The sequence below is a fragment of the Trachymyrmex septentrionalis genome, unplaced genomic scaffold (genome assembly GCF_001594115.1).
Source record: "Trachymyrmex septentrionalis isolate Tsep2-gDNA-1 unplaced genomic scaffold, Tsep1.0 scaffold44, whole genome shotgun sequence".
Taxonomy (NCBI): Eukaryota; Metazoa; Arthropoda; class Insecta; order Hymenoptera; family Formicidae; genus Trachymyrmex; species Trachymyrmex septentrionalis.
In genome coordinates, this window is record NW_017305611.1 from 947,377 (window position 1) to 974,014 (window position 26,638).

General features: G+C 34.2%; 1 protein-coding gene across 1 annotated transcript in view; it reads right to left on the reverse strand.

The window, feature by feature from the left end:
- LOC108751471 (beta-1,4-N-acetylgalactosaminyltransferase bre-4-like) overlaps nt 1-24,801 on the reverse strand; it is a 133,335-nt gene extending 108,534 nt beyond the window's left edge. Inside the window, exon 1 of the mRNA XM_018491699.1 lies at nt 24,785-24,801. The gene's annotated coding sequence lies outside the window, so the exon portion shown is untranslated. The remainder of the gene's footprint in view (nt 1-24,784) is intronic.
- Nucleotides 24,802-26,638: the final 1,837 nt, after the last annotated feature.

Sequence of the window (26,638 nt, forward strand, 5' to 3'; positions counted from 1 at the left end):
TGCAGATTAGGAAGAATGTATTACGCGCTCGCAACAAAAGCGCTTCTTTCGCTCAAATCCCCGAAAGCTTCTACCTTCCAAATCCTATTTTGAGGCAGCTTTCCTATTCGACTCATCTCTCGCGGTGTTAAAAACTTTCGAGGCTACCGAAGCGGACAGTTTGTCAGTTTTGGCTTGAATCACTGTAGGAAAAGCAGGGAGCCCGGAGAATCAAGTCGGACCTAATAAAAAAAGCATGGATGCGTCCGAATGTATAGCACAAAATCTCGCAAATTGCTCTCGGTAGACCTATTGTACATCTTTTCGCTCGTTGAAAGTCCCTAACGAACCATCCGTCCTATTGTTCATTTCAAAGTTTACTAAAAGTAAACTCATACTTTCTTATCAAATGTCTATTGTCTTAGTATTCTTTAAAAACTTCTTCTGAACATTGTCACTACATATTTAAAATATTTCGATATTAGGTATTATATGTACAATATATTTTAGCAATTGAGAGGATTAGTGGAACAAAAACACATAAAATTCGATTTAGGCCCTTTTTCCGGAGATTAGCTTTTTTTATATAATATTGATCGTAAATAGAAAAGTAATAGAAAAATATTGCAACATGTAACTTCTTAAAGACATTACATAAATTCATTTGATACTGTACCCATTTGTGTATAGTAAAAAAAATAGCAAGTTATTTTTATTTTTATTAAAATCACAAGATTTTAAATTCAAGATTTTAAAAAAGAATTAAAATAGGCCTTTATTTCGCTCATCCCCTCAATTATGTATATATTAAATTTTATAAAGTTAAAACCAATTTAGAATTAAATAAAGAGAAATTTCTCATCTGACATTGCTAGAAATTTATTTAGCGAGAGATTTGGTGCTTCTAGGTAACTGTAATTTGAAAGCTATTGATACTCTAATATTTCTAAGTCAAGAGCTCCAGTAAGTTCAAACTCTGGCTGAGATGACATTTTTCACATAAAATTCTTTACAGAGTTCTTAAGATACTTACTAGCATCATTATTAAATTGACGATCAATATATTTAATTTGAAACATTTCAGCTTAGCGTTTCAAGCCCGACAAACCAAATTGGCAGTTTATAGAACTATAGAAAAAAAATAAATTTACAAAGAACTACTTATAATTTCAATATTTCTGGTACAGAAAACATGACACATTGAATAACGAATCGGAAAATAAATTTTTATAAAGATATTTTGTTAAGTTCTATTATTTTCATCTACTCTCTTGAATATTCAGACAATCAAAGCCGTGCGGGATTAGTCATATATTTCAATTTTCATCCGACACATATTCCCATCTCCAACGTCAAAAAAAAATCCGTAGGATATCCCAATTTCCCAACTCGTCGTTAGTCACGGTATGGTCAAAACTGGCATTTTCAAGGCGAACAAAGCGCGATTGTATACGCGTTCTCTTGTACACGCGACAGGTTACTGCTATCGTGTGCTACAATGTCAACTTCTCATTCGACATTCACGCAACTATGCACCCTATATACCTGCGCTAATATCAAACGTGTCCGACAGTTTTGAACGCAAATATGCACGAAAATCCTCCGATCTCTTTTTTTTTTCTCTGCCGTTTATTGTTTGTGTCACTATTCTGGTTTCTGCTCGACTGATTAATAACGAAGTCCCCTTCCACTCAACGTTGCCGAACTTTTTCGTTATTGTAGAGAATTTTGGAGAATTTTGCCTGTCATGATCGCAGACAGCCATTAGAGAGTTTCACAACACTTCCAAAATTAATATTTCCAAATATAGAAAAACAAATATTAAAATAAAATAATTACATCGTTCAAGAACGTTTGAGATAATAAAATATTCTAATAATATAAATAATATATAATAAACTCTTTTTTTTACGAGATATACGTATATTTATGCGATAAAAAATTATTTTTACTTAAAAATATAATAAAATAAGAAAAGAATTAATGGAATCAAAATTCATTAAATTATCAAAAGCTTCGAGAAAGAAATAGGATGAAATAAGAAAAAAATTTCGAGTCAAAATCTCTCTAAGTTTACAGGAGAGTTTAACGACTTCTTCGATATACCGTACGTCAAACTTGTGTATAGGGAACTTATGCTTGTGCGCTTTATTTGTCGCGCAAGAGTGCGAGTACACTCGTGACTTATCGCGATCGTCGCGTTCGCGTTTAGCGACGAAGCTGACAGGCAAATCCTGTTCCACGCTTCGCGAAAAGTACGCTTGACGTATCTCTGTGAAATCTTGCGCGGTCAGAAGCCGGCGTGCCGGACGTCATTCCGGACGGTATTTCCAACCAGTCAGGGTGTAATTAAACGGCGAACGATAAAAAAGTTCACTCGCAAAAAGTGCACTTTGGCAAAAACTTCATTCGCGCGACTAATTGCTAAAGCGAGCAAGAATTGTAAATGTGAGAAGATCGACTTAATCGTGCATTAATACTATTTTATTGTTTTACTCTATTATACACTATTAAATACATGATATCTAATTTGAGTTATTTTTAATCATTTCTATAGGTCACTATTGCTTTTATTCAATATGTCACTAATTTAGCTGAAAAAAATGTAGCGAACTTAATTTATTATTTACGAAGTACTTATATTAATATGAACGTTGTTTACTTTAACGCTAATCACAGAAATGAAATGGTTTACATTTTAACACAAATGGAAATTAAAATATAAACCATTTCATTTAAAAAACAACGAAATGTTATTTATATATAATTCAAGATTAGGTTATCATTACTCCTTTAATACTTAACAGTGTACAGGACATAAAGTCGTTACAGAATAAGTTAAAAAGTAGTGGGTTATAAAAGAGAGCGTATTTTAAATAGATTTCCTGTTCCATTATCAACAATATTTTATGTGCAAAAATATTGGGTGGTCCGGAAAGTCCGTGCGGATTTTACAATGAAAAATTGTATATACGATACCTTCGTCAAAAATGAACGAAATTTAAATTTAAAAAAAGGGTTTTAAAGCTTGAAATCTCTACTTTTAAAAGCTTATCACATTTTTTAAGTTTATATGAGTTTGATAATTTTTACATACCAAAAACTACGAGCTGAAAAAGATAAAAAATTTTCTTTTCACTTTGGGGGTCTCTCACGTGCCCAAAAAATATTTACGAAAATTTTCGACTACCCATCGTGAAAACTTAAAGCTTTCCCTACAAAATCATTTTTTAAAAATGTTCCTATAATTTTTTGTTTCTGAGTTATTCGCGAGTTAAGTAAAGAAGCATTCTGATTTCGATTGCTCATAACTCCGATAAAAATCATCATATCGCAATTTAAAAAACAGATTCTTAAAGCTGAAACTTTACTCTAGCGAATGATATAATCGTAACGAAAATTTCGCAACAAATAAAAAAACTTTTGAAAAATCAATGAAAAAATCCGCACGGACTTTCCGGACCACCCAATATATGAAAGTTTAACAGGAAAAAGATAGATGTGTAGATTAAATTTATAAATTTGAGAGACTCTTATGTGTCATTGTTAGAATATTTGAAAACTAATTAAGTAATATATTATCTCTTTTCGGACTTTTTAAGTTACCTACTTTTTGTTGATCACGTTGAAATTCTAGACAAAAGATTTATGATACAATCCATCATCTTATAACTTAAAAATTTTTCGATTTGGCGCAAACATTCGTGATTTATGTGCCACGGACGTTGCGCGACGGCGTGTTTCAACGGCGAAAATTTCATCGCACGGCAGTGTCCTTTTCGCATCCGCAGGAATACCGATCCATTCGCAAATACAGACTTCTCCAATTAATGCAATGTCGGAGCTGTCCGCACGGTGCATCTCTACGGCGAGTGCACACGTCGCGAAATGTCGACGACTAGCGATGCGACTAGACGCCGCTCGGTGAAGTTCTCACGGGAATATTCACTTCGCGTCCGGTGCACCGTCTCTTCAGGTGCCAGGCTCGTACATCGGTCCCATCACTTCACACGCCTCTGAATTAAATCCTTTAATCCCACCGGCACCAAATTTTCATTAATCCCTCACTCAAATCATCGGGGAATATGAGTGGATAGTTAAGCTAATTCTGAGAAGAGCTAAAGAAAGCAATAAATTAACTTTGAGATTTTACTGTGATCTGAAACTTTTTTAATTGTATCTTTTCGTATAATTAACGAATTACACGAAAACGGTCTTTTACATGTTTCATTCAAAATTTTGCGAGGAAGTTTGACTTACAAGAATTCCAAGAAAAATTCACGTGCACGAATTATTCAAAGGCACAAAAAAACATGTACAAATATATTTGAGGCAAATACTTTTCCCATTAATCATCTAATATAAAAAAGAAAAACGAACGTAGACTTATTTCGCTTTTTCTGAAATGTCTTACGTGTTTTTATAAGATATCGACAAATATTACAAGATAACATCAACATTCGTGAATATCTATCATTACGGACAATCGCAAAAGAGTTTGTCATAATTTTCAGAATAAAAGTACAATATGTGATAGAAAGAAATAGTGAAAAATAGAGGACCCGTAGGGTTCTAAAGGATAGTGATACGGTATTGCTAAATGCATATTGTATTATGCATGACCGGGGTGTTAAGTATGAAGAGCCGAGACGCGGAATGCACCTTAGGGCGCGGAATGTATGAGACCGCACTAGCACCTCTGTCGTGCAGCCCCTTAGAACAGATAATGCAACCTGACATCCGCCACTTTAAATCAAGCTCTGTGTAGAGCCGACTGCTTCCATTTTTAACACAGCGATCTAAACTCGTTTGCCATCTGCGGTGACCCAGGCAGAGACTTGTAGGTTTAATTTAATGATTTTCTCGGAGAAATTACGTTTCACTTAAGTCCGAATAAATCTCCTTTTCCCCCAGGAACAGCACATATATTATATAGTCAGTGCTATATTATATTATATGTTCTTAAATTTTACATATATATTATATTTTATTTTTTCGAACGTTTTTATATTTTATTTTAAAAAGCTAATTATTATTATATAATTTTTTATTTTTATTTTCAATATTTAAATGTTACGTTGACTTATTTTTAGAGTATAATACAACAAAAGACGTTTCCGTTTTCTAATAGTTCTGTTGAAGCCACGCGTTCAACATTATTAGTTAATGTCACAGGAAAGAACGACTTAATATTGAAATTAAACCGTGTCGACCCGCACATTTTTCCATTTTCATATCAGTGAACATCTACTACGGTAACAAAGTTCATGAGCTAGAATATTACTCATTGTATTAGCCTGGTCTGTAATTTCAACCTCTACGAGACGAGACGAGACAGGAGATGGGAGAGTTGTGTACTGCACGCATAATTCCCACGACTACAATTATCATCGCAATTAGCGCGAGTGCTTTCGTTAATTCCGACAATTATTTAGAGCGAGCGCCATTGAAGTAACATTTTCAAGAATCGTTGAGATATAATAAAACCAACCTGCGAATTCGTGCCGGTATTTAGTTCGACAAATCGGGAAATCTTGAGAGAGTTCAAGAGCAACTAAGAGATCTTTCATTGTGACGTCCCAATCTTAATTCGTAACAAAAAATTTATTTAAAAAGATCCTTTTTCCTAGATTTTTAGAGATATTTTGTCCTCAACAACATTCCTCTCGAAAGAACTCAATGTTTCTTTGTTCGAATATTAAATTAGAAGACCCAGAAGAGACTAGTAATTATTCAACTAAAAAATAAAATATATTTTGTGTCCATAACATCCGTAAAATCGTGCTGCGAAATAATGCACCAATAAAAATTAATAAATAATGCTTCGATATATGGAAATAAGAATGGAGTACAATGTAGTCGTTATGTATGATTCAGCTTTTTAGTCCTTCGCTTTCCGTTATCTCATCGCGATGAACATACACATACGTATGTATGACCGTCTCGACGACGGCGGCGTCCTTTGGTCTCGTCCTATAAAATATCTCGCTGATCCGCGTAATACGGGCTTTAAATTTGGCCGTCGACCCAGGACTATAGTCGTATATGTGTGTGTGCGGGCGTTCGAGCTCTTTCCGTGCAAAAACTGATAAGGAAAATATATATTCCCACTCGACTCCGCTTTCACGCCACCCACCAATCCTCCCTCCCGTCGTCATCCCTTCTCTAGGTCCCTCAGCTGCTGACGAGGTATCTTGGAGGCAAGCCAATTTACAACAGGGGTCTTTTTCAAGATAGTCAGATGATATCGGAAACCGAAACAATCTCTTCATTTCGTCGTTCCGGAATAACACACAACAATGATCTCTTGGTGAGAAAGAACGTTCTGGTAATGAGAACTTTTATCCCCTTAAATCACAGAAACTCGGTCTCTCTTATATTCTAGTAGAAAAACTTATAAGACTTAAAGATTTTATTGTACGCAAATAAAAAAATTTATTTTACTTTATCGCTTTACCAATAACGGCTTTACAATAGCGAGTAATATTCATTCGAATTTGATCAATTTTCTATTCTTATATGTAAATTCAAATTTTCTATTACTAGAGAAGTAATATGTTATACAAATAAAGAGATATCTATGTACATATTGTTACAAAGTATATACATATACGAAAAGTTTTATTTGTTCATCCCTTATACTCATCTTTGTTACAGCTCACTTTTGTGTACAAACTTTTAACCATTCCACCGCTGTGTGTAAATTTATGTTACAAACTAAAAGATTTATTTGTCCCTTTTTGGTTCAATACATTCAAGTAATTTACTCAGGGTGAACAAATTTGTATTATAATTAATACTCTTAATTGTCTTTATATATATTTCACTTTAATATTTGTTTAATAGAGCCCAATTCTAAGTATTTGTTTTTTACATAATTAAATTTTTCCGGCAAAAAATAGAATTTTATATTTTAAATACCAGAAAGATCATTTCTTTTAATTATTTTATATATAATTTAAATAAGTAATCTATTAAAATTAGCTTATAATTTGAGATTTTTATATGATTTTTAATATAATTTAGAACACGATTCTCTATCGGATTCTCCAATTGGAATAGTTTTAGAAAAAGATTTTATTTAAGAATTACTCTGTTAAATTTTATATCTGAACCTTTTAATTTGGACTCGGTAGAAACTACGTTTTTTGTTCATCTATTAATTATTTGATAAATTCACTGAAATTAATTAATTAATGGAAACTCTGTTGTCACACTCTTTGTCAGCAACAATTTGTTTGCCATACTTTGGCAGCAAAACTATTTAATCTTATTTCAAGTTAATTTCTTAAGCTTAAATTGTTTGCCACGTTCCTCAGCAGCGAACAAATTCCAAATTAAAACTATCTCTCATAAGTTCTCTTTCTCCCTCTTTTATCCTTAATCCCTTATCAAATCTCTTCTGCATACATCCATAGTGTGCACCTTTTATAGTTTACGCAAATATATGGAACTTATACAATAGCTTAATGCTGACTCCAAACAGCCCATTAGCAGAGATTCTCATAGTAAAGATATTCCCAGCGCCTTTTGCCATTGCCTTCCACGAGATAGCAATCAAATAAAATCTAATGTTTCTGGCTGGATTTCAAATCCGGATTTTTTACACGTAGAGCAGATGCATTGACCATTTACGCTAAAATTACCACGCTTATCTAAGCTAAGAGAACTACAAATATATAATTCCAACCAAATTCAAGAAAATTAAAATTACATTTACCTTATCTCCTTTAATAGACAGAAATGAAATTAAGTAATAACCAGCTGCAGGTGCGATTTGACTATGACTGATAAGCTAATCGATTAATTGGCTGACTTATTATGGATTTACTGAATTACTACAGAACTGAATGATAGCAGACACGACTAATTATTCAGTCCCATAATATATGAAAGAGAACCTCTCTTCCGCGGATGAACTTCTCCCCACTTTCTACTTTGAAATGTCTTTAAAAGAGGAAAGATTTATACTCATGAAATCGAATCCTAAATCAATATTGTAATATCAGACCGGACCGTCACCAGCAAGAGAGAGTCATAGTCGTTAAGCGAATTATCAAATTTATATCCCTGTAATATTAAAGATACAACTACGTTATATATTCACATTCAATTTGAAAATGTCCATTCGTAACAGTACTAATTCATAAAAATAATAATAATGATAATGTAAAAAAAAAGGCTGTAGGAGTCGACGCTGGTTATAAAATAATATAATTTTAATAAATATAATATTTGACACATATATAAACCTTGAACGTTTCAATTCTATTTCGAATCATCTTCAGCAAAACCCTTCATCCATTAACGCAAAAGCAATTGAGATATTGCATCGCAAACTAATATCTTCACAATTCCTGCATACGTTATGTGGCTAATTGTATTGTATTAATGATTAGTTAATTTTAATTTCAGTTTAACCAGTATCTTTAAATAGAAGTTTTAATCGCTCAAAGATTAATAAAGAGAAATATTAATACCTAAAATATATTAAGATAAATTTATAGATATCAATAAAATTTAAATTTCACATTGTTTCATCTTTCCCATTAAAGTCTCTATGATTCTCTATGTTCGTGGAACCACAGAACTAAAGAAAAGTAGTTAAACTGTAATTAATCGTGTTAATCAACCGAAACGAGTCACTTGGTCTTTGGCTTCGGGGTAGCGGGTGAAAACACTTATCGGAGTCTCACATCCGCAACTCGATTCCGCGAAATGCGGAAGAATGGGCGGTCACGAGAAGTCAATTGGTAATGTAATTAAAAGCTTCGAGCTGCGATCAATTCTCCTCGAAAAGTACTTAAGTACCATTCGATGTACTTTGCTAATGGCTAACCGCTCTAATAGTTTTCAACGACAAGGCAAAATTAATTAGTAATTTATTAAAAGAAAGAAGAGGCACAAACAGTCCAGAGAACAGTCAACGTTATTTAATAGTAGAATTAATTATATCTCTTCAGCTTTTAAGAGTAAACATATGTTGACAGGAATAAACTTGTGATACAAGTAACAAAACCATATCTCATAATTGAAAAATTTAATTGAAAGAGAATAAAATTAATTTTTGGCTAATTTGTAATTAAAATAATTCCTACATTTCTGTATTAAACAGAAACAATAAATATTTTTATTGGTTCAAGATTCTTTAAGATCAAATTCAGTGAAGAATCCAGGAAAGAAGTTTAACAAGTCTGAATTAACAGATCTTTTGTTCTATTTATTTTTCATAAATACTTGATAAGATTTGTTAAGATTTTGATATGCTTTACGATATAATTTAACGGAATATAACGAAACATATGTATAATATATTGCTTTATTAATCCATCCGATGCCACATTTTCCGCCTCTGTAATAATATACATTAATCCGCAGTCATATCGATGCATTCCACTTTAAGTGCATCATATTATGCAATAAAAAGCGAATTCGTGATGATCATCCGGGACCAATTATTTCGAGCGAAATGGATCGATTACGCATCGATTATAAGCTCGTTTCTATCGATCATTTGCTACTTCGTCATTTCAGAAAAATTATTTTTGCATAAATATCCCTTGCATAATTCATTTTTTCCTCCGGTTTATTCGAAAACTCGGCCATTTAAAATACATACATCGTGCAGATTCATTTTAATTATTTAAAAATTAAGCAAATCCTCATTTATTCCTGTTCGTTTCTGATTAATTAATGATTCGCTCTAAAATTTGTTTTAAATTATCTTTTATATCTGTGATATTATTAATATTAATATTAATATTTCTTTTTTTTTTTTAACGTCAACGTAATTTTATTTTATTTCATAACTCCACCGTTTTATCGCAATATTTCTTTAAAGAAACATTCATTAAATTCTGTATTAAATTCTACAAATAATATTATAAAAAAATGCTTATACTAATATATGTAAAAGTAGATATATTAATATTCACGTACGTAGCGTATTGAGGACAATGGTAAAAGTCGCGTTGGGACAAGAAGTATCGCGGTTACACGACATCGTGCAATATCTTACGACAACGTGGGATATTTACGATCGAAAATAGCGGCTGTTGCCACAAGCCCGCGATCGTTACGAGGCCCGATATCGATAATTATGACCGCGCAATCCAAGAGAAAGAGCAACCGCCTGCCGGCAAATGCAAGCACGGGATCAACGATCGGTTGACATCGTACCTGCCACAGCGCATAATTTACGTTGTAACGCACCGCTTGGCTGCGATGGGGTCATTATCTGTAAGACGGAACACCGTCGTACCTCCCACGAAGCTGCCGTTATCATTATCTCCGTATGACGAGTCATTACGGGTGCGGAATGACGGCCGCCAGGTTGCTAATTAGACGGCCGATTGTCGAATAACGTGCGCTATTTATAATAACGCATAATTCAACGTCCGGGCGCATCAGTGCCTCATCGATATTAATGGCATTCGTATTTATTGTATCAATGGGATATTAATGAGCGATGAATTGATCGGGGCGGAGTACATATTGAGCGGCATGACGATGTAAATTAAACGACGCACACACGGGGGTGTTATTATTTAGAGATCATCGGATCAGCAATAATTTGTTCCTTCCATCGACCGACAAATTTGTTTGGCTCGCAAATTTACATAAATTTATGACATCGAATAATTCCTCATATGGATGCTATTAATCATTTAGACGGTACCACAGATAAGAAGGATAATCTGGTGCAGAAAATTTACAACGACAATTAATATTTATAATAAATTACCCTCTGTAATGTGTGATATCATCAAGGTAAATACAATGAATATGTATCGCCGACTGTATTTTTAATCGCGACTACAATCAATTATCAGTTATTTGATATAATCATAAATGATAACTTATGTAATAGGAGAAAATGTGATATACTTTATTTTACACGCAACATACCATAAAGTCAACGAATAAAGCCCGCAACAGCGCCGGGCTGTAAATGATATTTGCGTTTCCTCGAGCAACCGTTTCCCAGATCCTTATTGCTCGCTCGCTCTGTTTCTTGTGCACAGGAAGTCTCATTAGACGTGATACGTGCGTAGATACATAAGCGCTTCCGAATGTCTACACGTAGTTCCCAACGTACGCGTACGATAACTAATGATATGCCTTTACTGTGTTCTTGTTAGCAAAACGCAAGCCCGCATACCGCTAGGATAGAGATTAGTGCGCGGAAATACGTTTTCGAACGAAGTCTCCTCCTTAGGCAAACTTCCCAGCTCATTACCGTGGCAATAATAATAATTCACCAGGAACGAGACCTTGTTATCTCTGTTCTATCCGATTTATTTACCCCCCTATCAGAAAGGCAGGTAGATGATAATGATTGAAACCAGACACATTTTAACAATAGCTGGTTATACATGTATATTCGTGTTATATTGACGAAAGATAGGCCGTTGCGTGATAGGTACGTTGAAAAAGTTCCAGAAGCTACCTTGACAAAAATTTCACAAAGCCATATATTTATATAGACATTCGTTTCGTTTTGAGAATTATGTACATTGTAATATGCTAGAGAAGATGTTTCTCATAGAAAGAGATCGAGACTTTCATCTCTTCAAAGAATCCACAAATACAAAAGGAATGGAAAATTCTGTGTCTGGTAGATACCACCCGAGATATTCGGTGTAATATGTAAAAATGTAATATTTATCTCCGCTGGCTGGCTGATACCGGAATTTCCAGTGATACAATAGGAGTAGTCTAGCTTATACGGACCATACCACCTCGATCCTGTGTGGGTAGTCGGTGTGAGCGAATAAGAAGGCTCCCTCCATTCAGAACGAGCGAATGGAAAAGCGGCTTTCGGACGGCTGTACACGTCCTGGAAAATATAAAGGGAGGCCGGAGAACGTTACGTGGGTTTCGTTTAAACCCGGCATACAGCACCGCCCTGTCTCCCGGAGTCTGCTGTGCCTCAATAGGTTCACTCTGTAATCCAGTCCGGGCAAGGCCGATTGCATTTTGCTCAATATTAATTTTCGCCCAACGACATACAGCGGATCTGGCGCAATTTCCTTCCAGTTACGATCCTCCGACGACTCGAAATTTTTTAAACGCTTCATCTCTGGAGAAGATACCGCTCGATTGCTCGATTCTAAATTATAAGAAAATTATGAGAGAAAGTTTCTTTTAGCGAGCAGATAATTTAATTCAATTTATCTTTTTAATTTTCATCATTAAATATATACCTATTAGAACTTAAAATTTATATCAAATAGTCAATCAACACATTTTGAATAATATTAAATAATATTATATTAATAACTTAAATCTTAAACTACACTGCACACTGAAATTTTTAATTAAAGTAAGTACACGATATATTAAAATATAAAATTTTAAATATTTTGTTAATATAGATAGATGTGCCTATCGTTTATCGATTTAAACTTTCTAAAAATTAAATATTCCGAAACTATTGTATAATTTCATCTTCAGATTTGACAATAAATATGTTTAAACAGAATAACTATTTAAAGCATTCGTTTCGAGACAATTTAAAGCAAATAATTTTACAAAGTACTTTGCTATCTGAATGAAACTTTTCGGTTTGAAAATGATTTTGTAGTTACCGACATAAAGCGGCGAGTTTGTCCATGAAAAGGCTGGAAATGGGCGCTTTTCGGGAAAATCCACGCGCGGGAATTTAATCCGAGCTTGTGTCCCTGGGGAAAAGAGCAGCCTGGAATTATATTGTTATCAGGGATATTCGAGACGAAACGATACTCGCGCGCAGAATTGTACTCTCGTGTACGTAGCAAAAGAGATAACTCGGTACAGCTACTTTTCTGCGTTTCGCAGAGTCATCTGTGCTACGCAGAATATGAAATCTTGTTGAAATTAATCCCCTGTCAGTCCAAACGCCATCCAAAATTTAACGCTTGCATATTAGATCTCCAACTATCGCGACTAGTGATGAAAAGCAGCAGAAAAATAACGATTCTGCAATAAAATTTAAACTTTTCGAAATGATTCTCGCACGCGCAGAAAATGTGAGAATGGAAGTTCGATTCGATATGCAGACAGAGAACGAAAATCATATAGAGGTAAAAATACAATAAATTATAACAAAATTTCATAAAGTATATAGAAAAAAAATTGAACTTTTTCAAGTTATGAAATATAATGAGAAATTTTATGTTTATTCGAAAATTATAATAGGACAGATAGCGGCCAAGCCAATATTAGAACAAAATTATGGAATGGAGAAACGTAATACTAATTTATGTTGTAACATGATGAATAAGTATTTTGTTACACACAACGAGCACACTTAGTTTATCGACGTAGCACCTTCATTATAACCTACGCTTTACGAAACAGTCTGAAACCAGTAATGAACATTAGCCAATGTTACATGGTTCAGTGGACACTAAATCTAAGTTAGCTGTTAATTATAATATTACCAAGAGAAACAGGTGGTACAGGAATGTTCAGAGGATACGGAATAGTCTCTACCGTATAAATACGGATAAGATATCGTGCAGTAGAGCATAAGATCGAAAACATATCGTTTCGGGAAATGTCCTTTAACCCTAACTTTCGAGAGATCGTGTTCTACTTTCTCGCGTCACTGCTTCTAACTTATGTTAGCTTATCAGAAATAAGTGTCAGATAAATTTCTTTTTATTGCCAAACTTTATTTTATCCGCGCACAAATTTATTTTATTTTCAAACAAATTCCAGCTTTGATTTAAATATTGTAATTAAGCAATAATAATTATATCTATATAAAGTTTATAAGTAATAATGCATTTTAATAAATCATTTTTTAATTTGTATTATTAAATATATTTTATTACAAAATTTAATTGTTTTTATATGTCGGTATATAATATTGCATATATGTATAATTTTACATATACATATATACAGATATAGATATAAAATGTACATATGTGTAATTAATTAATATTATCATATATTGAAATCGGAGCAATTACCGATTTATGCATTTAAAGATCAAACTCAATTTATTTATCTCTTTATCGCCACACAGCTTGCATACTATCGCGTATTGATATGCGCCAATGACTGGTGGTTAGTTACAAAGCAAAATAATTATATTTTAGGAGAAAAAAATCCTATTTTCGGTCAAAGCGAATTTTGATGCTTGACAATAATCATGCAAATTTTTGTAAATACATTTTTCAGTTCCTACATTTAGTTTATTATTATCTTTAATATAGAATTTCAACTCTATATTTCTCTATATCATAGAACTAAAAAATATTTGCAAAAAACATATATAAATATCTTATATAAATATCTTAAACATCAAAATTCGCTTCGACCGAAAATAGGATTCTCTCTCTTATTTGATTTATTCTTGTAAGTCTAATTTCTACTTATAATTCGAAATAGTTCTTCCTTCTAGGAAATATATCTCTCTCTAGAAGTTGTGCTGTTTCCTGGATGACTAATTATATCAATGATTGAACGATTCAGGAGAAGAGGTTGGAACGGAAAGGGCAGTTGCGATGGCTAGATAATTAGGTGAACGAATCCCCAATTAAATGGCACACTCGTAACGAATTACCGGGTTGATAAGATATATACGCGTGTATGTAGATGTGTACCGATCGTGTACCGTCGGCGGAAGAGGGTGGTCGGAAAGAGAGGAAAAGGGGGATGGAGAGGTCAGATAATTACAACGGCGGAACAATGGGGAATTCGGCATTTCCGCCTCCGGAACTAATAACGTCCGTCGCGCTTACCGCTATACAAATGAGCAAAAGATTGTTAACTGATCCCTTACCTATATAATCTCCGTACATGTGTATCAACCACATGGGTCAGCGGATTTCGTTTAACTGCCAAATATGCAGTGCTTCCAACGCGAATCTTTTTCTCTTTTTTAATAGCCGCACTGGAATAAAATCACTGCCTTTAATAATAAAGAGAATAATGTATACATATTACTGTTTGTATATATAAATAAATTCTGTGTTTATTTACAATTAATATCGGAAAATATTAATTTAAGTCTTTGAAATACTTCAAATGATAAAATAATAAAAATAAAATAAAGCGAATAAATTTTTTATTTTATTATTCAGTACTCTTTAAAACTTTTAGGGTGAATTGTCGCAGTCTGAACAGTGAAATCTAACTGTTAAAGATAGAAAATTGAGTCACTATTTTTCAAGACTGCAGGTTGAATTTTCTTAGAGTGAAATTCCATTTCAACGAATTTAGAGAGTAATAACTCTTTAAAAATCTCATAAAATTAATATCATCAAACATTCTAAAATATATTGTAGATACTAAAAAAAGTTAAATTATTGATATCATAGTATGCGTTTAATATGTCGTGCCTAACGTATTTTCAAATAACAACTTTATGTCGGGAAACAATTTGAGGTTACTCATGCAAAATTCAGCATATGTCGGGAAGCGATTCCTAAAATAAAAACGATTGCTGGGTTTCATCGCCGGGGACATTACAGACGAACGAACGTTTCTATCGGAAAACTATGTAGGTTTGCCATCGCAGCCGCCACAGCCACCGCCGAAGTAATATTTCGCGAGTACTTTCGCGAGTTTCGTCTCTCGTAATGCCGAACACGTATTGCGTATCCATCAACCACACAAGCGGAATGCGCCTCTTTTCCCTTCCTAATGGCCCACGTACTTCTTGTATAAAGCACTTCACGGATGCCGTTCGTTCCTTCGAACTTTTGAAAACGCACACGCAAATGATTGAGAGCCAATGGATATATATATATATATATATATATATATATCCTTTAATAAAAAATAATGGTACCTCCGTGGTATGACCTCGAATTGATATAACGCCCGTCCCAGAAAGTCGAGACTTTCAGATTCAAACTGTTCCTGGTAGAGACATTTTTCGCAATAAAATTGTTTAAAATACATTTAAGATAATTCTCATTGATCGTCTGATCATTAATATTCTTACAGAGAGCTTATTAGAATCAACAATTATTATATAATTGAAATTGAATTATTATATAAATTATCTGTTAATTTAATAAAGTGATATTGCTCTGATCTCCTTCTCATGATTGCGTTTTAAAATAAAAATAAAATGTCGGCGCATAATTTACAAATATGTATATAAATTCGCACAGAAACACTAATAGCGTTTTTCACTGGCGGAATTGGTGTGCACTCAATGCACATTAAAGCTTCTGTACACTAACCTAATCTGAATGTAAAAGTGAGATATCTCAATTAATAAAATACCCAATGTATATTTTTTCAAATAGCATAATAAAATGTATTGAGGATCTCGCGGTTTAATTCATTTCTATATATGTATATTTCCATATATATTCTATATATATTTTTATTAAACGTACGCCTTTACAGCCATTTGTGTACAATGGCTTTAAAAGTGCACTGAGTGCGCACTAGCTGTGAAAAATGCTATAAGATCCATTTTAATCAAATGTAGGAATTCTCTTATTTAATTAAAAAATGGCACCTTTTTCCTTCTCATCTACTAATGGAAGTTTTCGATATTCCTATCTAATTTTTTAACGCTCTTGTATCGTCTCTTAATTTTTATGTTTTATTTATTGCTATCCTGTTAACAAAGTCTTTTGTAATTTTCTGTTAATGCCCTTTATGAAACTTCCCGCGTGCGCTCAATCTAAATCTTCTATCTAACTACCTGTCTGTCTTTTCTGAACGGCGAACTCTCAAGTTTGCCGAGAATATATTGACGAACTTGCGGAGGAGTACCGCGGTAAATTGGATGGAATTTTCTATGTTAATTATCTTCTCGTTTTGCTTGAAGCGCGATATTGATTTTCCTGGCGGAACGTCCATTCGTGGTTACGTTCTCATCTTCCACTTTATCAATTTTTGATAGAAAAAAAAAAACCGGCCTTTATGTTCAATAACGCGGTTCTGGCTCTTTGCGATTAACCTTTAACTGCGTGTAGAAAAATAAGAATAGATAAATGAAGTTATATTCCCGGAAATAAACGGATTATTTTAATTAATTTTATATATTATTTCATAATTACAAAATATTTATGAATTGAATATATTTAATTACTCAATATTGATTTTGAAATTGTATATTAATTGTTTACTTCAGTAATATACCTCTGTAATCAACATTGTAAATAATATTAACTTTCGCAAAAAACAAATACATTACATAAAATACGAGATTTTATGTATTGATAATTTTCTTAACTGCCATTCTATCCGATTCTTCTATTTCTTTCAGGCTCGCGCACACGTCGCGTATACAATTACGAGACACTAATGTGTCTCCAGATCCGTTATACAGTTTTATCTTGGGAATGTAAAAATCTGTGCAGACATTTATGAATGAGTACCTTCTCCAGAGATTATTCACGCTAAGCTCATAATGACATCACGGCAGAACACGTACAGCCGGATAAGACCGAGGATCAATGGAGTTTTATGGTCAGCATCATCCGGTCAATGAAAAAAAAAAAAAAAAAAAAAAAAAAAAAAAGTTAACGTTAATACGGGAAATGCTGAAAACCCGACATTTCGACAGCGAAAGAATCCCAACGTAATCTCTCTCGCTCTTACGGGTGGAGAAGCTGTTTCACAACACAGTTGCGAAATAAACTTCTAATTACTTTGTGCCTGCCATACAGACTACGTTCGCGATCGATACGTACACTTTGCTTCGCGAAGTATCTCTATATCGCGCAAAACTCCACAAACGAGCGAAGGGTATTCCATTCGTTAATGTTCCGTCGTGTTTTACCGAAAGAAGATGCTGAGTTAGAAATTCCACTTACCAACCAGACCTTAGCGATTATCTAGGTACATTTCGTGCAAAGTTGAAGAAAGCATTTAGGTAATTACTAATTTTATTTTTAATTCGATTCTATATATAAGAATGTATCTTTAATATTTCAAGCAATACATATACCGTATAAGAAGTTAAAAATACAATAGTATTAATGTAATCCTTCAATCGCTCAAAATAAATTTAATCGAAACTCTCTCGCCTGTCTGAATAAATGTCGATAAAAATTGAACAATAGGAGAGACGAAGAATATATCTCACCCAAATATCTAGATTTAGTCGAAGAACTCGGTTACGTTTTGAAATCGATGTGACCTGATATAATACAACGGTTCGATGAGGGCGAGCCGAACGTGTTCCTAACAATGAACCACTTCCTCTCTACATATTTAAACGTTCGAATAGCCTGAGCAGCAGCGACAGCAGCCGAGATGATAGTCGACCAAAATTGAAATCGCTAAAGGAGAAAAGCTCCTCTATATAGCGATCGCATGTGAAGGCAATGCTGCTAGACGTGTACCGGTAAAGTCAACTGTGATTGAATGAAGGAACTCTCGAATCCCTCGTTGGTGCAGGAGAATAAAAGTCGGAAAAGCTTTGAGGTCAAGGCTGAAACCTTACTGAGAATTCGCGAGAGAAAATAAATTGAAGGAACTTGAAAAAAATCTTCCAATAAAAAATGATTATCCTTGACACATTTTTATATATTATATACTTTACTGATATAATTTAACTTAATAATGTAATTGTAAGAATTATAATGCAATTACATTTTTATTCGTTCATTTTATAGTCTTTTCCATTTTACATATATATCGATACACTTTTATTTGTACTTTTATTTATAATATTTGTGGCTGTTCATTAAAGAGATCGAGAGAAACGAACGAAATTCTTACGCGGCAATCAAATCTTCACTGTTTCCTGAATCTCACGAGTAGTAGAAGTCAGTTACAATCCTCTTTACTGTGAAAACCTTGTCGCCGACTAGTGTTATCCACGAGATTAATTCACCTTTCGCAAGAACATGACACAGCTCTCTCAATCGCGACGTCGCGTCGTAATGGCTGACGAGAGTTATGGCATCAATTATACTAAAGCGATAAAGTGTCAAGTGCTACATCTGCGAGGAATAATAGCGACGAATGTCCTTGTCGTGTTCGCGCGATCAATATACTAGTATACTTCCGGTCGCGAGAGCGATCATCGTTAGCAAATGATTTAGCGAGATTTCTTGCTCATACTTAATAAGCGAGGAAAGATAAAGAAGCTATTCGGAAGGACGGAGGGCCGACTCGGTGTTCCGTTCCGTAATTAAGTAATTCTCCGTTGAAGCAAACTTTCCTTGTCTGTCGGTTCTCTTCGACGGAATTGCATCTCTGATTAAATTACGTTGAAGCAGCCGCGGAAGCGAGTTCGGTGTCGACAATGGAAACAAGAAAACAATATTGATCCACTTTACTAACGCGACGTTTCACTTCGCCAGAGAAACGTGAGAAAAAAAATACTGAACTGGTTTAATTACCCCCTCCCCTAAGTAAGTCAATGATATTATTACACAAACTATTATTACTAAATTACATTGTTTTCCCTTATTTAATTAATTAATAGATAATTATTCTTTATTATGTACATAAAATAAATATACATGTAAATTTTAGATGATTAACATATTCAAATGTTAGAAAGATATGTATTCGTGTTTAAATATACATTTGTAGTTATTTTACAGATTATTTATGTATGTATGTGTGCACCCTCTGAATTATATGAATTAATATGTATATATTAATATGACCATACTTTTTATAATATACTCTGCTTGTGACGCATAAAATGTTTAATCTTCTCAAAAACGTATGCACATACAGTACATAATTCATTAGAAAAATGATTAAAATATCATCTTGCAGGCAAAGTTTGTCATACGATACACTGGGGAAGCCAAATGAATAAAATAATAAGCTAATAACGTTCTTGTAAAAGCCCAACAAGCAATTAATTAAGTTGAAAACATAAATCTTCATGGGAATACTGTTCACAAAATATTCCAGGACATATTGTTCGTATTAATACTTTCAATCGAGCAATTTTCCTCAAATTCAATTTTTAAAGGTTTTTTTTCTATAAAACATACTAATACGTTATTCGTTCAGAAAAAGAAAACAACCGTTGTATATTTCATCGTTTGTCGAAATAAAAATGTTTTATTACTTGTAGATTACATTCTCAAGAAAGATAATAATAAAAATATTTCTAACGTTATTTGAAAGTAACAGATAAACGCGACTAAATAAATTACTATTAGATAAATGATAACATAAATGTCCGAAAGACAGTTAATAAATATGCGATAGATACCAGTCATCACGATATATGTATTATTGTGATAATACATTTTCTTACGAGAGGCTAAATTTATTTATGGAAAACAAATTGTGTTCCAGTAGGAAATTCAAACTTCCATCCGCATTTCCATGTTACCTGAACCGCTCGATGAAATTCAATGTTGCAATCGTATCGAACGTATAAAAATAACATGTAAAAATTATGAAAGCTGAGAAAAAAGATGTGATTACGTTATGCAAACCAGTTTACATATAGACGCGATTACATTAGTCGCGCAATGAGTTGCAATACACTAATGGACGAGTATCGTACAATTTCGCGGTCGTATCAGAATCGAGAACCGGCCGTAATTGTATTATATCCGAGAATAATCGAAGGGATCGATTGGAGGAACGTTTCGACGTGCACAATACCAAATACGCTACAAACATAGCCCGTTCGATTTGGATGGCCAGCTTCCATATATAATCGAACCGCGAGAGATAAACGATTAATCACAGCCACGTGCCCGTCATTTCGACGATCTTACTGGCGATTTCAATACATTACGAGTGACTAGCGGCCATAACCGTGACGTTGTCACGGTCACTTGTCGCGAAAGCGATAGCTCGTCATTGTTCCGGTTAGTAGATATTTAACGATCGTACATACCGTGCACACGAACACAATACGACAATTATTTAATTATATTACAAACAGAATCTACTGCAGATCTGCGCTTCGCTTATTCAGGAAAGGCACGTACTTAATGAAACTCCAACAATCGTAAAATTCCATATTAATGTTACTTGCGAAAACAGCCGGCTACGTAAATTCCAATTTCGAACATACCCACGTATTAACATGAGAAGAGTAAACAGACGCACAAATGTATAAAAAAATCCATTAGCGTAAAAAAAATCCTCTCTTTTTTTATTTCCATATGTGTTTCCATCTCTGAAATTTATTTCGTGATGGATTACGAAAATAGATTCGAAAAAAATGCGAGAAACTATTTAAAATTATTTCAATTAAATTTCTACTGATTTTTAATTAAATTTTAGATCATTTTTAATTAAATTTCAATACATATACCTATTTAATTCGATCCCAAAATGTCGATATTATCTAATAATTGAGATATTATCGGGATAACCCTTAATACAAAATTTATACAAGACATAAAATTACAAAATATAATACATTCTGTTTGTGCGACAGTATTCGCAGTTTCGAAAATTTATCGAAATTCTCTGTTTATCCACCACACGAAAACCACAATCGGACGCCAGCATTAATTACCACTACACGTAGGACGTAACTAATGACTCGTAGCATAATAAAATACATTTTGCTGCAAAATTCGAATGGCCAACCGAATCTGACAGAGAATCGAATTTGTCGTAATGTATCGAATCGACGCATACAATGGTGTAACGCCCGCTTCAATGTTATAATCGTCGAGATTTACAGCGCCCCATTAACGTACAGAGAACCCATCTCGTTTTATGCAAATACACAAAAAGCATGCGGCGTTGCGTTTAATCACACGCACGTAGACACACGTGTCGCTCATTTTCACGCTTTTGTTCACCGTTATGTCGAATATCGAGTTCAAACGAGCACGATTATCCCTAATCATTTATCTGTTGACCGGTTGTTTATTTTGCATTTATTTTCCTGAATAACGTAAATCGTTTAAAAGGAAAAAAAATAGGCTTGACACACACACACACACACACACACACAGAGTAAAATTAATGTTTTATCATACAGAGATCAGCTTTTGTGAATTTTTTTAAAATGGAATTTCAATTTGGAAGGCATGAACAAACGAAAGAATTTTATACCGCAAAGGTAAAAAGGGAAGATATTTATCGTTGTAATGTTGTGCTAAAAAAAAATTAATATTTTTATGAAAAGTACATATTTATCACGTAAGAGTTGGTGTTTTATATGCTTAAACTTCCTCGTTGAGTGCATCCAGAAGTTTCGCACGATGTCGGACATTATTTCGAGTCTCCCTCTCGAATAAACAAGAGAAGCTACTCGCGGCTCCGAGTAAGAAGGGTAAGATCCACTCTCTCTCGACGATGAAGCGAGAACTATTTTTTGCAGGGAAGAAAAAAAGCGCAGAACGCGCTATTCGCCCCCGTTCCGTCCTCCGCGCTTTTATCGATGCGCACGCTTCGTCTCCACGGATTAAAAACGTACTGCCGCACATTTAGGTCACCGTGTACGTAGGGGTTTTTCTGCATTGTTTTTTTTTTTTGCACAATAGAACCGCGGTAATTTTGTTTAGATTTTCAAATATGCGACCGATCGACGCACGTAACTGTCCAAAAATGATTCGAGTTGTCGCTACTAAAAGTGATTTGACGTTCGATTTCTTTTATTGCAAGTAATTCCCAATTAAATGCGCGATAATTTATAGATATTCTTTGTCATATGTCAATTTATATAACTTCATTCTAAATAATTTTTTTTTCAATGATAACAATCTTCGTATCTTAAATAGGAATTGATATACAAACTTGTGAACTCCTCTCCTCAGTTCGGAAACTTTTAACTTCTTCAATTTATCTCTCAAGTTTGAGAAAAAGATTAAAAACTGATAAATATGAATTTCAAACTTTTTGTTGCCGATAGCCGCGTGATTTAAAAATTCGAATGCCGCTTTCATTAAGAGTCATTTTACTGCCTTAAGTACAAAGTCATTTTACTGCTTTCCTTTTGCTTCTTGCTCCTCCATTTGTTGTAATAATTTGCAAATAAATTGATAAAGTTTTTAAAAAGTTTTTATTTGACAAAGTTAATTTATAGTTTCATCCTGAATATCATTTTTTTAAAAAGGTAAGTTTCTGTTTTAAACAGGAATCAATGTACGAAACTTTCAACAATCCCTCGAACAATCCTAAGGCTCAAGAATAAGTTTTAAAAACATTTTTAAAAAGTTTTGTTAAAATAACTTTTCACACGTTTCACATTTTATTTACTAATTTTTTTTCTTTTTTCTTTTTTGCTTAAAAATGTAATAACATTTCCCTTAAAATAGCAAGGCAAACTGCTGTTTGAAAATTCATAATTGAATGACAATTTAATTTATCATTGCGCATTAAAACAACTATTGTAATATTAATATATAACAGATTGACTATATAATGTATTAACTTTATAACAGAATTCGTGTTCGTTAAAATCGACCGTGTAAATTCGAAATTAGCAGATTACAAAATACTCTTTATTGAAACTGCAACGTTACGGTTTTCCGCGTTTGTGTATGTATTGTATAAAGTTTGAATTCGACATGGGAAAAGCAATCGTGTCCGGACATATTTGTACGGTCGAAAACGTGCCAAATTATATCCACGGAATTTCGGAGCGGTGCTCCACGGGCTTTAATAAGCGACGAATTGCAGCGTATTCACGAACTTATTTCTACAATCTCATTTAGCCTGCGCTGCGCATTAATGCAAAATGCGCGGGCTACGTAGTTTCGCGTGTGTCTCGTTAAACAAAATGAATCGTGTAATTTCGGCATATTAACTTTCCTACAGTATCATAATCCGAAAAACGACGGTATAGCCGAATGCACGCGAGAGTTTAATTTATTTTAAAATCTTCACGCAAGAGAGGAGAGAGAGAGAGAGAGAGAGAGAGAGAGAGAGAGAGAGAAATATATATCTCAATTGCTTGTCACTGCACGCAAACTAAAATTGGCCGATAAAAATGAAATAATTGAGATATTACGCTCATCGCGATTATATATAGTCACGAAATTGTACGGACAGTGCGCTAATATAGAGATTTAAACTGCTGTCCGAGCGTTGGAAATTGTAGTTCCACGCATTACAAGCACTGGTAGTTTCACGATTAATTATCTAGATATAAATCAACAGTTTGAAGAAATCATCGATATCACGGCGCACTGTCCGGATAATTAGTTTCGCGATTGTATTTCACCCTAAGCTACTTTTTTTCGTGTACGTTCTGTTCAAAAATTAAATATTCGGAATTTATTTATTATTAATACAATCTATTGCGTATATCTGATCAGTGATCACTATATCTATCCCTTTCAGGCAATCTAATAACTTGCATCAGAATTTAAGGATAGAAAGCTGTTTACAATTTTAAATACATAATACAAAAAGGGTAACACGAAAAATATTTGCAGAGCGTCAGAGAGTACACGCATAAACAGTATTTATTAAATTATCAGAATTAATTTATTATCGTGTGTATATTTATATACAAAAATATGCATTTTATGCACATTTATTATTAAAATACATATAGAACAGATAAAAATATCTCTATTCAATTATTACAATTACTAATTATCCTATATATATTTACAAACGAAATGCAATAAATGCATTATCAGAATGTACGTATATAAATATGTTTAATCGAACTATATGTATGTGTAGCATGTAATAAATATAATTTTATCCAACGCAAATTATAGAGATCGTCTAAATTAAACCTGATATAAATGGAACTCCACATTTCGCTTCGACGAAAAATAGGTCTCGATTCTTTCTTTTTTCTCTTTCTATCTCTTTCTCTTTCAGCAGCTGCAGTAATCTCTCACCATCAGCTGTCACGTGAGTCCAGCCTGACGTAATCTCTGCCATGAGAGATAAACAATAAACGTAGTGGCGGACACAACACAATGATACTCACCTTTTATCGCAGCGACCGTGGTCGATCTTCGATGACCGCGTCACCGTCTCCCTGTCTCCGCGACGTGAACGACATGCAGCATCTGGATACCAGTGTGATGGAAGTGGAGCAGAACGGAGGGGCACAACCACGGCGTGTTACATCCCGAGCGCGCGAGATGAACGCGCCGACGTCGCGTCGTACTGTTTGTCAATTCGGCGCTCACGGACGTGCATACGAGATCGAACGAACGAACGAACGAACGAACGTAACGAATAACCGAACGAAAGTAAACACGGTCAGTCGGAGGGACAGACGGACAGCCACGTGATCGCGTCGCGTCAGATCGGGTGGCGTCGTGTTTGTTCGTGCAGCCTCCAACAGCCGGCCTTGTCGCGAGGATGGCCGAGGCCACGTTGATTCGGGCGCGCCGCTCCCGAATTCGCGCTCGTACGTGTATCTTTTCCTCCCCTTTCTCGCCGTTTTGTTCTTATCGAATTATCGGCGCAACCAGCAGCCCATCGACGAATCGCGATCGTCGCGGCGGGCGTGGATAACGTCGCACGCCAGACGACGACGGCGGCGATCGCTTGTCGCAGGGCGAGAGGGGCGCGGAGCTACTCCGACGATCTCCACTGCGGAGGACATCTCGTCGCGAAACTGTCGCAGCGCGACCACCAGCGGACGTCGTCGTTCGCGATGGAGCCGACGGAAACGCGATGCGCTGATTGGCGGAACCACCCGCGGCCCGTCCGGTTAACACGTCGGTCACGTGGCGACATCTGACAGCGTTGGTCAAGTGTTTCGTCATCAAAGGCGGAGAAGACTTGCTCTTCGTGGTAAATTCGATCTCAAGGAAGAATATTGTGCAGCGTTTATGTGTAAATATACTACGTGTATATGCATTCATAATAAATGTTTATAAATATATATAGGATCATAAATAATATGCAATACAGAGGAAAGCCCTTCTATTATGGGATAGCGGCGTTTCTGCTAAACTAATAGACACTATCTATTGGTTCTATTTATTGCTCTTGGATTGTAAACTATTTAGTTAAAATTCATTATTAGATCATGCCTGTCATTGTAAAAACAATAATTTTAGAATTTGGATGTCTTCAAGTTTCATTGAGATGAGCATTTAAACCTTGTTTATTATTTAATAAATAAATGTTTGACAATAAATTCTTCATGTAGTGATAGAGTAAGGTCGTACTAATAAAAAAATACGGGATATGTTGAATTGTTTAATTATAGAAGTTAGATTTGATGATCGTAAAACCGTAAGGCGTGAAAATCGTAATATGAGATACCCAGGATATTTCTAATATGAAATAACCCATGTCGTAGTGAAAATTGCTGCTAAAGTATAAATGTTATTGTAATAAAAAGGACAACCAGAGTGAACGTCGAGTGCCTATTTCTGCGATGCTTGGTTTCAACTACCAGAAGATGAGTTCTGGGTATGTATCGCATACTCATTTTCGCGCACTTTGGCTGTGTTTGTTTGTATTTAAGAAACATTAAATAAAGTTTTTTAGTTACAGTACTGATATACTTTGCGTTTTATTATTGATTTCTCGGGGCATCTCATATTAAGAGTACAATTTTTTTACTTTGCGATTTGCTCACTCTTTTTTTCTTTCTTTAATTTAAAACAAAAATGGAATTTGAATTAAATTTTATATAACATTATCTTAAAGCTTATTAAATTCCCTTCAAAATGACCTATTATTTTTTAAATTCTGCTCGTAGACTTCTAGCATTTACTCAAAATGAACTCGGTATCTCATAATAGAGACCTCTTTCCTCTAATAATATCTATATGTAATAAATATATATATAATACATAAATATTAAGCGTTCTATTAA